The sequence below is a fragment of the Sturnira hondurensis genome, unplaced genomic scaffold (genome assembly GCF_014824575.4).
Source record: "Sturnira hondurensis isolate 20B ecotype Veracruz unplaced genomic scaffold, ASM1482457v3 Scaffold0004136, whole genome shotgun sequence".
Lineage (NCBI taxonomy): Eukaryota > Metazoa > Chordata > Mammalia > Chiroptera > Phyllostomidae > Sturnira > Sturnira hondurensis.
The window spans coordinates 22,550,521-22,563,980 of NW_028076767.1; the positions used below are offsets into that span (position 1 = coordinate 22,550,521).

At 50.8% G+C, this 13,460-nt stretch overlaps 1 pseudogene; it reads right to left on the reverse strand.

The window, feature by feature from the left end:
- Window positions 1-2,317: 2,317 nt before the first annotated feature.
- Window positions 2,318-11,251, reverse strand: LOC118985971 (40S ribosomal protein S15-like; annotated as a pseudogene).
- Between the last annotated feature and the right edge of the window lie 2,209 nt (window positions 11,252-13,460).

Sequence of the window (13,460 nt, forward strand, 5' to 3'; positions counted from 1 at the left end):
CAGGAAGCCTCCCCTGGCTCTCTAGACTAGGTTAGATTCTCCAGTACATACTACCTATTACAACCAGGACACGGGTATTCACGCAAAATCATTTCTAATTAGTTTTTCAGGGTCTGTTTCTCCCAAAAGACTACTAGCTCCATGGGGGCAGGTCCCACAGCTCTCTTGGTCATCCCTGGGTCCCCAGCATCTAGCAATACCCAGAATAGAGGAGGTGCTTGACAAATATTTGTTGATTTGTTGACTGACTGATTCCTGAGCCTCCACGGCCTCATCTGCAAACTGAAGACAGGAATATGCACTTTGCAGGGTTCAGTGACTTCAGTGTAAAGAGATTCAGAGGATTTCAGTGTAAAGAATGCAAAGCTTTGAGCCCAGTACACACACATAATAAATGCTCAGTTAACACGAGATAATGTTATTATCGTTACTGTCATTTGGCTGGCCTGGGGAGACCCAGGGAACATGGGCTTTGGAGGGAGCTCTGCTCAGAGTCTTGAAATGACTTCTCCAAGTTCACACTGCTAGTAAGGCCAAACCTCAGTCTTGACTTTGCCTCTTAAAAGCTGAATGACTTTGGCAAATTGCTTAAATTTTATGAGCTGAGTTTCCTCCTCTGTCACATGAAGATGATAATGGTGATCATCTACCGAATTGCTAGGGAGACTCAGTGAGCTCCCTTATGGAAGCAGATATGGAAATTCAATAAAAAGGGCTATTGTTATGGCAGATGTGGTGGGGGTAGTCAAATCAGGGGGAATGGCATGAATGTGTGTGTCTGTTAACTCATTCATTCAATACGTACTTGTACTCCTTAGTCCCTGCTAGATGCCTGCCCAGTGCTATGCTCTGGGAAGGAGCAGAAGTGGAGGCAATGCCTCTCCTTCCTACCAGGAGCTCTTGGCTGATAGGAAGGCCAGGTACTGTCACACTAGCAAATGCCTTGGCTGTGAGGGGGCATTGGAAAAGTAGCTTCCAGCTCTGGCATTTAGAAAAAGGAGACTGAAAGGATGGCATTGGGGCCAAGAAGAATTTGGACCGGAGGCAGGAGGAAGAGCATCCCAAGCATGGGTGAGAGTAAAGGGACCAGCAAAAGGCCCAAGAACAGGAATTTTCTACGACTTGCAGCCGAAACTTCCCCGACTGCTACACTTTTGCCTGTGTGCCGCTACTCAGAGGGCACCTCTCTACCCGCACACTCAGCAGACTGCTGCTCATCCCTCAAAGTTCAGCTCCCACAGATCTCCTCCCCTCGTCCTGGTGAGCCACAGCTCTTTCCTTGTGGTCTCCAGCACTGGGTTCTCACCCCATCCCAAGACTTCTCACGTAGCATCTCCCACTTACCAACATCTCCAGTCCTCACTCCACTACCACTCTGCTATGTATTGCAGGAGGAGTCGAACACTGCAGGCTGCAGGCTTCTTGGATGGCTGGCTTCCAGCTGGGTTTGGTCAATGGGGGGCACTGGTGGGAGATTGGAAGGCAGGAAGAAGGGAGAGGAGAGGCCAGGGTATTTCTCCCTCTCAGTCTTAAGCAGCATCTCTACCAGTGGCAGCGTCTCTTCCATTTCTCCAGCTTACCTGTAGCTCCATTGTACACCAAATGACCCCCCTCCTGGGCTGCTGACACCACCCCCTTCTATCCCTTAGGTCCAGGGGGGATAGTGGGCTCCTGGTGCTACACATCTTCGGACTGCTTCACTGCTGCCAGTGGCTTCTTAGCTCTTCCATCCCCTTCCATTTCTGAAAGTTGCTCTTTTGTAAATATTCAAGTGTTTCCTGATCAGACATTGACCAACACACTCGCCTACCAGGCTATAAGTTCCTGGTGAAAAGGACACCATTTTGTATCCTCAGGGTCTAGACACAGAGAAGTCACCAAAAAGTGAATGAATGAATGAACAAACAAATGAATTTTTTTCTAACTCTGTCCTTTTATTGGCTACTTGAGAGGGATGAAGGAGGAGGAGTGGGTGGCCCCAATGCTGGCTGGCCATACTTCACTGGCTTAGGGGTGTGTTAGGGTGGGCAGGGATAGGAGGAAGCTCCGGCTGGACTTTGCCAAGACGGACATCCTCACAGTAACCTGAGTCCGAGGAAGAGACCACCAATGCTGTACTGCTTCTTTGTTCAGAGGGCACCAATCCCCAGCTCCCACGGGGAGCCAACGAAAATAAAACCCCACTACATTCTCTGCTCGGGTGTGACTTCCACGGCCTCATCCTACAGACCGTGGAATCTCACCCAGGAGCACAACCCCCAATAAAGCCCTTTATTGCCTACTTTATGGCTGATGGGCATTTCTTTCTCGGTGGAGCCTAAGAAAAACCTCTCAGGGTGATGGACAACTCACCCAGGTAGTGGCCAATCATCTCCGGCTTGGCTTGCACCTGGTTGAAGGTTTTCCCATTGTACACACCCATGGTGCTGCCCCCACCATCCCTGGCACAGACCCGCAAGCGTGTCTTTACCACTTACAGCTTCTCCATGGGCGTAGCTCCCTTCTTGGCCTTGCGCAGGCGCTTTAGCAGGGTGTGCCGTTTCCTCCGCAGGCCGCTATCCGGCCGGCGCTGCTGCCTGGCACAGTGGAGCTGCATCAGCTCCTCGTAGGACATGTCGAGTAGCTGATCAAGATCCACGCTGCCGAAGGTGAACTTGCAGAAGGTCCACTTCTTCTTCTGTTCCCCTTCTGCCGTCTTGTCTGTCCGGAAGCCAAACAAATGAATTTTGATTGCATAACTCTTCTAGCCAGGCTCTCCCCTTGCTTAGCAAGAGAAGAGGCAGAAGAGGAAAGAATTTCTCTCTGGGGCTAATATACATTTGTATTAAAATGACATCAATAATTAATAATAATAATAATAATAATAATAATCATGAAGTGCTTTGTAAACTGCAGAAGGCTTTATAAATAGTTCTTGGCCTCTAAAGTCCTTCGCAAAGTGTCAAGTTCTCTATGCACATCTGGCTGTACTTTATCAGCCCAGCTCAGTTTTCCCGCTGAGGTGGCTGTGGACCGGGAGATGGAGAGGAGAAAGGGAAGATAATGGATTGGAGGCAACATCGCAGCCAAAGAACAAAAGGCGGGGGGAGCCCAGGGAATAGCAAATGATTTAATCATCACAGCCTCATTTAGAGAAGTCCCCACCCTCCCTTTCTGCCTCCAAAGCACCTGCCTTCCAGGTGCCCAGCCAAGTCTCTTCATTAAAATTTCTCAGAGCTCAGGGCTGTGTTGGAAGATGGTCAAGACCAGCCAGTTTGTCTGCTGGACAAGGAGGGAAGGCTGAGGGAGGGGCATTTCTCCGTCCCTTGGGAACAGGGGGGCAGGTGAAACTTGGGGTTCAGACAAATGAGTGAAGAGAATTTAAGAGTTGCCTGTTTTAGGTTATGCTCCCCAAAAGAAGAGCCTGAGACAAGAATTTGGGTACAAGTGATTTGAGGGTGTGTGTGGGGGGGGGAGTGGAATTTGATCACAGGAAGCGAGTCTGAGGGAGTGGGGAGATAGGGAAGGAGCTGACTGCTGTGGTGGGCAACCGGCGGGACCCTCTGAGTACTGTGCAGAGTTGTTCACCCAAAGGACAGGAGACTGGAGGACTTATCTACCAGCTCTGGGTCCCCCAGGGGCTGAGCATTGCTCGGAGGCATTACCATTCTGGTACCTCTGGGCTGTGCCTGTGAGTGGGCTGAGCAAAGGACCAGGGCTTCCAAGAAGACCTTGAGGGGGAAAAACTAAGAGACTGCTGGGCACTGTGCACCACGGCTGCAGCTGCAGGGCTGTGGCCCAGGGCACCGCACAGCATCTTTCACCCTCTGATATTCCTGGTTTTCTTCAGCCTGAGTGCCCAAGCTCTATAACTAACTAACTAACTAACTAACTTCCACAAGCACTTCGCCAGCACTTACTATGCACCTGTGCTAGGTGCGGGGGAGAATGTGTGAATAAGACAGTCATGGCTCTGATCTCATGCTACTTATATTCAAATAGAGGAGACAGAAATAGGTGTATATGCCCATTAACAAGATGCTTTCAGAGAGTGGTAAGTGTTCCAAAAGGAAGAAATTGGGAGACAGAGTAGAGAGAAGGCATGGGAGAGGGGAGAGAAGCTACTTTAGGCAGGGCTGTCAGGGAGGGTCACTCTGGGGATGCAGGGGACAGGGAGCAGAGCCCAAATGATGGGAAGGAACGGGCCTAAACGTCTCCTACCCCCGGTTGGCTTCTGTCTCAGTGGTTCTGAAAATCAAAGGTGTCAGGGATGGGTACAATATAACCATTTGTTTTTAGAACAATGTAGAGTTGTTTTTCGTTTTGCCAAGTGAAAACATTTAAAAACTCTGGCCAACAATGACCATTTACTGTCACCATGAAAGGAGATTTTAAACACTGCTCCCCCCCCCCCTTTAGGAAGAACGTATCTCAGAATAAAGGCAATTCACTGAGTAAAATAAATTAGCTTTATCAAAATTCCTTTTCCCTTCGCCTCTCATTTTGGCCCCTGACTCTTAAAACTTCTCTCCATCCCAAGGCCCAGCTTGGGCTCAGAACACATTGTTCTCTTTGTATGCCCGGCTTGGCGATTATGGTAACAGGAAATGAATGCTGTGTGGAGAATAAAATGCAATTTTACTTTTCTGTTACTTAGAGCAACCAAAATCCGATTACATATTCTATTCTCATCACTGTTAGCATTACTGACCTAAGAAAGATACTTGGCTGAACAGATCCACAAACCGTGTTTAAGTTCTAGTATTTTAAATGGGAAAAAGAGTAACATTCATGCTTTGCTGTTCAAAACTTAATTTAAAATATTTATTACCATAAAAACATTGCATAGATATGCCTATGTCCATCAGTTTTTCCATTTGTAAATCCAGGGTGGGTAACTGCTTCAATTCATCTCTGAAATAAGGACCAGAAAGTCAGGGAAGAGCTTAGCAATTCATTGAACAGGCACAGGAGGCCTGTGGAATTCCCCTCCCCCCTGCTTCCACCTTCTTGGCCTGGTAAACTCCTCTTCTATTCTCAAAATCCAGTTCAAATATCCCCCTCCTGGGCGTCTCTCTGAAATCAGTCACGCTGCCTCCAGCTGCCGTTGCAGAGGGCCCTGTACTGAGCACACCGCCCACCCCCCACATTGTGAAGGGTGGATCTTTCTGGGTGGGAGGAATCGGTCCAGTGTCTCCCTTGCATTCTTCCAAAACTCCTCAGTGGGCTGTGGGTAACGTGGAAACATAGGGAACAGGGGATTGTGAGCAGAAGAGAAAGGGAAGAGAAGGATCGTTCACTGAGGCTCTGCAGTCGGGCCTGGTACGCATGTCATTTCATTTGAAGCCCTCCCCTGCATGAAGTCAGTGCCTCCCATGCAGCTACTGCACCTCCTGCTGTTCCTACACACTGCCCTTCCCAGCTGTGACACTTGTCTTCCTGCATTTCTCCCTCCCCGACCCCTCCCTCCGGGAGGGTCTGGTTTCCTCCTGTGCCCTTGACTCCACACCCAGCAGCTGGCCCCCCGAGGGTTTGTTCACCTGGCCTAGAGGAAGGTAGTCAGTGCCTCCAGGCCACACGGTTAGGGTCTGCCCTCAGAGTTCAGGGAGAGAGAAATGCTCCGGTAAAGAGCCTGCAGGCCCCTTTCAGCCTTTCAACAGGAGAATCCCTCGATCCAAGAATTGTTTGCAGTTTTGTGAGGACGGCCCTGGAAGGCCCATTCTCCCCTTCCAAGATTCTAGAACTCTAGGATTCTACAAACGGTGGAGGGGGCTTTTGCTTCAGGATTTGAGTGGCCTCTGCCACCTTTCCAGGGGTCACAAACCTCAGGGCCCCAGATGGACCACTTGGGGAAAGCCCTGACTTGTCCCTCTCTTTGGTCCTGCTACGCTGAGTGAAGCCTCATTCATGATTGGTCTGCTGGCTTGGTGAGCAGGACACATGGGGTAGGGAGGGTGCCCCTGGACAGACCCTCGTGTCCCTCCTGAGGAAGGAGCTGCCCCTGCCGGCCTGCAGGCCCCTTCCACGGCAGCACCTGCTTACTGCCCGGCAGTCTACACGCCAGCCTCCCTTGCCCTCCCGTCCTTCCTTCCTTTCAGAGACTTCCCTTTCCAGAGAGCTTCTCTTTCCCGTTCTCCTGAGCAAGGAGCCAGTTCTCCCTCAGCGAGCCTTTACCAACTGTCCACCAAATGCCACAGGCTGGGTTAAGTGTTTGGCATCCATTGCAGGTTGGGATCTCCGTAAGTAGAGTTTGGGGCGTGAGATATTGATTAGGGGTCAACACCGGTAAAAGGAAAGGGAGGAAGCAGACTTGGATAGGTGAAGAAGCCAACTAATGCTGGCTCTGCAAAGCCTCAGCCAACCCTGAGGGGAACTCTGGGGTGAGGATTGCCTGGACAAGCCTTTAAACCCTTCACTCAGTCACTCAATGCAGGCTATTCTGGGAGTGGTGGGACCTCAGGCTAGGCGACTCCGCGATGCCGAGGCAGACCTGAAAGGGTGACCGCTGGACACTGCTGAGGGCACTCCCCATACTGGGCAGCAAGCTCTCCCCCGAAGGGGTGTCTGGCAGCACCTGTCTGTCTTCCACAATTGCCACAATCTGGGAACCACCCCCACCACCCATCTGTGCGGGCATCAGCTGACCTGTTTTACAGATGAGTTCGCAGAGGCTGAGCAGAGCCCAAAGCAGCTTCCCCAAAAGAAAGTTAGAGTAAGAAGCCAGGTCTGTCCACGGCCAAAGTTTTATGGTCTCCTCCCCACACTATAGGAGTCCTCTGCATAGGACCAAATGGTAGACAAGTGCTTATAAAGCATACAGATGCTAATATTCCACAGTGCAAAGCCAGTCATATGGTCAAGCCCAGCCAGCATCCAGCGTAGGAGGCAACTCACAAGGGCATGGATCCTGGAAGGCATGGTTTACTGGGGGCCACCAAGGTAACAGTCGACCACTGTGTGGCTTACTTACCACCTGGAGAAGAGGGTCAGGGAGAGCCATGAGCTGCTGGGGTATATCAGGCAGGATTCTTAAAAGAAACAGACACACTCTAATTGTAATTTCAGGAGAGTATAATAAAGGGACTGTTTACAAAAGCGTCAGTAGTGTTTAGGGAATCCAACAAAGGATGGTGCAGTTCCTCTGGCCTAGTAATAGTAGGGACTTTAGCACCCCTAGGCCCGAAGGGCAGGATGTGGTTGCTAGAATCCAAGAAGGGTAGCTGTGGCTTTAAGAGGAAGCTGCCTAATAGGAGCAGGGGCCTTTGGTAGAGGGATCTGACAGGGAGGAACCGGGAGGCAGAAATAATCTACCCTCACCTTCTCCCTCCCTTCATCTCCTGCCATGGCTGGTTGGACCCCACTGGGAGCCAGAGGGCAGGGGGAGCTTACTGATGCAGCTCACTCAGGTGAGCCTCCACGCCATCAAGCAGAGTGGACAGGGTGGAGTGCAAATCCGCAGGGTCCATGGAAGATACCCAGCACAAAGGGCCCTCCACGGGAAACCTGAAACGAAACAACCCAGCACAAGACAGAGAGGCTAGGTGGAAGAAACTGGATCCGGAGTATGTCACCTGGGCCCTGGATCCAGCAGAGCCTGAAGCAGTTCTATTCCTGGGCTCTTTAGCTACTTAAGTTGATAAATCCTCTTCCTGCTTAGGCCAGCGTGGACTGGTTTCTGTGTCTTGTAACCAAAAGATTTCTGGTAGACAGACTCCCATTGAGGAGCTGGCCCTTCAGTAGAATGACTACTTTTCACCTTCAGAGCCCTCAGAGGTCCAAGGGGCAAATCACATTGCAGGTGAGCAGGCCGAGGCTCGGAAAGGTTAAGGGACTTGGTCTAGGTGGCTCATTAGTAACAGGGATGAGATTTGAACTTGGCCCGGTCTCAAGTGTTCTGACCACATTTAGCCGTTCTTAGTTCCCCAAATATGTGATACTCTCTGGCCTTTGGGTCTGCAGTGGGTTGAATAGTGTCCCCTCTTAAATACATATATGTACAAGTTCTAACCCCCGGTACCTGCAAGTGTGACTTGTTTAAAAATAGACCCTTTGTCAATGTAGTTAAAGATCTTGAGATGAGATCACTTTGGATTTGGTGTGGATCTAAATCCAATGATAGCTACCCTTCTAAGAGAAAAGGGGAGATTTGAGATGGAGACTCAGAGGGGAAGGCCAGGTAAACACAGAGCAGCGGCAAAGCTTGGAGTGGTGCATCTATGAGCCAAGAAGCACCAAGGCTTGCCCCCAGCCACTGCGAGCTACGAAAGGGGGGTGAAAGAGGTTCTCTCTCAGAACCCCTGGAAAGCACCAGCTCTGTGGACCCCCCAATTTTAGACTTCTAGCCTCCAGCCTGTGAGAGAATACATCTCTGTTGTTCTGAGTTACCAGCTCAGTCACGACAGCCCTGGGAAACGAATACGTGACCTTTGCACATGCTATTCCAGTTGCCTGGCCTATGATTCTCCTCTCTCCCCCAAACCTCCACTCCACTCTGCCTTTGGAGGCTTATCAGTACACACACCTGCAGAGAAGAAAGGGGGCCTTTCAAGGAATCATTCACTCTGCCCCTCTCATGTCATTCCTCCTTGTCCTGTAGGTCTCAGCCCAAAGGACACCTCCTCCAGGAAGCCTTCCCTCTGCTCCTACCCCTCTCCATGCTCCCACAGTTGTGCTGGCACTGTCTGTTCACAGGGCCTGTTTCCCACTCCTCTCTCTACTGGGCACTTTCCAAGGGCAAGGGCTGTGCACGGTTGCTCTTTGTGCCTGCAGCTCGGCCAAACCGGGTTCAGGCACAGTAGGACTTTTCACACGTGTTAGCTGAATGGATAAATGAACGGGTGTTTGGTTCCCACCAGTTCTGTTCCATCTCTGGACCCCCACTCCTTTCTGAAAGCACATGGGAAATAGCTTGAGGTCACTAATGACAGGTGGGGGTGGGACATGCACCCTTGAGTCCAGCCATACCTCACACAGCCCTCCTGCCCGAGATGTGAAGACCCTGTCAGAGGAGTGACAAACAGCTTGGCTGATGGCTTATAATGTCAGAGATGATGGAAACAGGGAGGCGATGGCTGAAAGAATGGGTTGGGGATGCTTGTCATAACTTTATTTGTGGGAGGTGAGCTTCTGTCGGCTGGGTGATGGATGGCGGTGGGGCAGGCACCGTGCAGACCCTGCCACTGCATCTCCCCCTTCTCTCTAAGCCAGATGACTTTGGGGATGAAAAATGACTTTCCTGGGGAAACCAGGGAGAGGGGAGCTTCAGGGGAAGGGGGCCGTGTGTGGCTGGCACCTTGGAATGACTTTTGCTTTTCTTACTGAGAGTTGAGTTTTGCCTGGTCCAGCCTGATAGTTTCTTTTCTTCCCCCTCCCTTCTTCTGAAGTCACATTTTCTGCCTTAATCTTCAAAACTGCCTGAAAAGAAATGTATGCTTTTACAGATGAGGAAGCCGAGGCTTGGGGATAGGAAGTAACAGACCAGGGATTTGAACCTGGGTCCAATTACTTTAAAGCCTGAGCCCACCTCTACAACAATGTAACAAAGACCACATAAGTAGCATCGTACCAAGTTCTGAGGAAGCATAGTGAGGAGAGCAATTAATCTGATGGAGAAAAAAAATCAGGGAAGACTGCCTGGAAGAATCGATATTTTGGTTGATTCTTAAAGGGTGAATAAAATGTCAACTGGTAGGGAAAAGTGATAGTAGGAATTTGAAAGAGAAAAGAGAGGAGTAGCATGCATTTTTGTTTGCTTACCCCAAACCAGTCACCGCTCTCTTTCTCCTTTCCAACAGGACCCCAGTTGTTAGTGTTGGGGGGAGGTAATCCATCCTTCTACAAATAGTCATGGGCTTTATCAAGCCATTCATGAAGTTTCCACTTCCCTTGTGAGTGATTGGTTTGAAAACAGGAGTGGGAAAAATTCTGACCAATGAGATACAAGGAGGGTTTCTGGGAAAGATGTCTTGTCCTGAGATGGTGTAAGTCCCTCTTTTTTTGCAGGATGTGGTCACGTCTACACCTGATGCCTAGAGGCGTGGCAGCTATCTTGCAACCAGGTAGATGAAGTGACACACTAATGATGACACATTGAGAAGATGGAAATGACATCACTGAGCTGCTGAAGATGGAAGCTGACATCACATCCTGCAGCCATGGTACCTTGGAACTTAATCTTTGAGTGGAAATGTTTTTCTTATTGTTAAGCAGCTAAGTTGATGATTTCTTTTTTTGCAGCCCGAAGCATTCTGGCTGATACAAGAGGTAAAAAGGATGCTAGGGCAAGTGGTTGTTTTCATAGCTTAGGCTTGGGGAAGAGATGAAGCTGAGGGACAGGGCCAGGTTCAAGTCCCAGCTTGGCTGCTTCCTAGCTGTGTAACCTTGGGCAAGTCATTTGACGTCTGTGAGATTCAGTTCCTGGGCATGAGAATAGTACATCATAGGGCTTTGGTGATTAAAATAAAATGGACAGAAAGGGTTGCTTGGCACAGTGCAGGGTGCATAGTACGTGCTCACTCCGTTACACCAGTGGTGGCTGTTGTTGCCATCGTTGCGCTTCTGGCCTCTGTGGAAGCCTCGACACTCACTCCACTCTCAACCTAAGACTAGACCCACCTGACTGCCACTTACCCAAATCTAGCTCCCACGTGCTGGTGGTTATATTGGCTTCCAGGCCTTGGAATTGCATTCCTGGTTCTGGAGGCAGAGAAGGGAAGCGCTGGAGCCAGCCCATGGCTCTTGACACATCATGACACGCTCTAGCAGGAGTGTTCATGGATTGGGTTGGGGTTCTGCAGCCACAGGTCAGCCACACACAGGGCTACTTGGGGGACTTTCCCCTTGGCCAAGGCTGCTTGGACCTTTCACGTCTCAAGTTACAACAACTGTGTTATTCTGCACCTGAAGATCCCTGATAGTTGAGAAAAGCAGGCAACGCTAAAGGACATACCAGGAAGGAGCGGCATGTGCATCCCACCCTGGCCCTCACGCACAGTGTAGCCAGCAGGCAGTGGACTGAGCCCTGGGCTGCCCCACACTGTTTGGGGCACTTTGGCTTGGTTTGCGTCTTTGCTCTCCCTCTGTCCCTCTGCCATTGTGGTTTTCATTTCTGAGAGGCATCCCTTGGTCTTAGTGCTGGAGTCAGTATTTCATGGTGTCAAGGATGTCCATTTTTGTAGAGGGCCTGCTTTCATCCTGCCATACCCACCTCCTGTCCCCTGGCCTTCCTCTGAGCCCACCTTCTGGCAGCCATACCTCCTTCCTCTATCCCCATGGCTCCTGAAGGAGTGGGACCTTTTTACTTGGCTCCACCCCTCTGGCCATAGTTAATTGGTCCAGAGGTGGACACCCAACCAAAGCTAAACCAATCAGAAACCTTTTTAGATTTTCAAACCTAGGGGCAGGGCCCATCTCTTTCCAAGGTACAAATTGTGGGATTTAAATCTGCAGGCTACAGGTGGTCATGCTTCCCACTATGTGGACGGAGTCAGGGTGTCACATGAAGGAAAGGGGAAAGCAGAAGCAAATGGTGGCGAGGTGGGAAAGGAGGACAGCCAGCCTAGGGGTTACCAAGCAGGCTGCACTGTGGACACCTGAGGCTTGTCCCATGGGGGACCACTGGGAGCCAGTGAACTGAAGTTCCACGTATCTAAGCACTTACTCAAGCTGACCGCATCAACCACTGTGGTGGAGGCAGGCTACAGATCCCAGAATGCCTGATCTCCTTTAAGAGATCTCAGAGTTCTTCCCCTCCAAGGCAACTTCATGGAGATGGGACTGAGGCCAGGACCCACAGCTCAAGACTGGGTTTCTGGCGGCTGCATCCTTGCTCTCCAGTGCTGGCTCAGCCAACTGTGGCAAAGCCTTTGCTTCCCTCCTTCCCCTCTCCCTCCTCTCTGCTCTCCTGGACAGTATTTCCCTGGGGCCCCTGTTACCAGTTTGCAGAACAAAGGTTTGCACAGGCGGTTCAGGGGTGGCTCGAGTTCAGCGGTTCTGGTATTGTTTTTAATTCAATATTTTGTTCCTGTGCACCAGCCTCCTTTATTGGCTGAGAACGCTGTTATTGGGTCCTGCCCTGCAGGGGAAAAGGCAGGCTTCCCTGGATGGAGGCAGCCAGGTTGTTCTAGAGCCTGACGTGTCCAGGCAGGGCAGAAAGACAGCAGGGAGTGTTAGAAAATCTGGTGGTTACAAGCTGTTCTGTGACATGCTCAAAAATATTAACATATGTATTCTTGACCTTTCCCCCTGCCCTCCCTTCTAGGCAGGACAAAGCCCAGGAGGCAGCCTTCCCATCGCCCTCCTCCTTTTCCTGCACATCCGCTGTACGGCTTGGTCTCTCTGCTTTTACCTCCACTTCCTCCAAACCCAATGTCACTCAGTTCGAGCCCCGGCGTCATCTCCTGCCTTGACAAGCGGTCTTACCCCATCCTCCCTTGCTTCTCAGAAATCCATCATCTTTATGATAGACTATGTCATTTAAGATCTCCTAAAAGCCGTCCAGATGGGAGAGGGGAGAGAATCATAGGGGAGAAGGGGATGGACTCACATGAACAAGTATAAAGGACACATGGACAATAACTAAGGGTGGGGGGCGGAAATGGGAGGGAGGTGGGGAGCAAGGGGGGGACAGGCAGGGCTGGGAATATAAGACAGAAAGCTGTACTTGAACAAGAATTAAATTTAAAAAATTATAAAAATAAAAAAAAAGATCTCCCAAAAGCCCGCGAGAAGCACTCAGATGTACAGAGTTTATGGGGGGAGTGTTCCTGGTTAGCACTGGTGGGGGGTAGGAAAGTCAGTCAGGGGAGGGAAAGCAGCCAGTCAAGGGGTTATCAAGCTGGCTGCGTTGTGGGCACCTGGGCCTTGATCCCACTGGGGATCTCGGGGAGCCAGTGAATGACACGTGGGTCTGAGTTATCTCACCTGAGGAGTGAGGGGAGCTGGTGTTTATCTGCCAAGTCCCATCAGCCTGAGGGCTACTCCCAAGTGGGGAGGGTTGTTAGCTCTCTGGCACCTCTGACCTGCTCCACAGGCAGGCAAAGCCTGTCCCTGTGGTCAGAGAGAGTCCTCAGGAAAAGAAACCCAGGTGCCGGCAGTTGGAAGTGCCCACTGTACACTAAAGCGGAAGGGCTGGGTGTGTGGGTGAGAGGCGCTGATAGCACATCTTCTATACAGACACATTTTTTTGACTTAAAGTCCCCGATGGCTTCCCTTTCCTCTGTGGGGTAAAGACCAAAATTGTCTTCCCATTCTACAAGGTCTCAGTGGGCTGGCCACTGCCCACCTCCGCTGCCTCACCTTGCCCCACTCTCCCCCTCACTCCTGGGTCCCCAGCCATCCTGGCCCTCTCTCTGTTCCTCAGATGTGCTTTCTCTCACCACAGGTCTTTTGCACACGCCGATCCTGATGCCTGGTCCTTCCACGTCATCTACGTAATTCCTACACATCCTTCAGCTCTCTAGGCAGCCCCATACCGTCTGCAG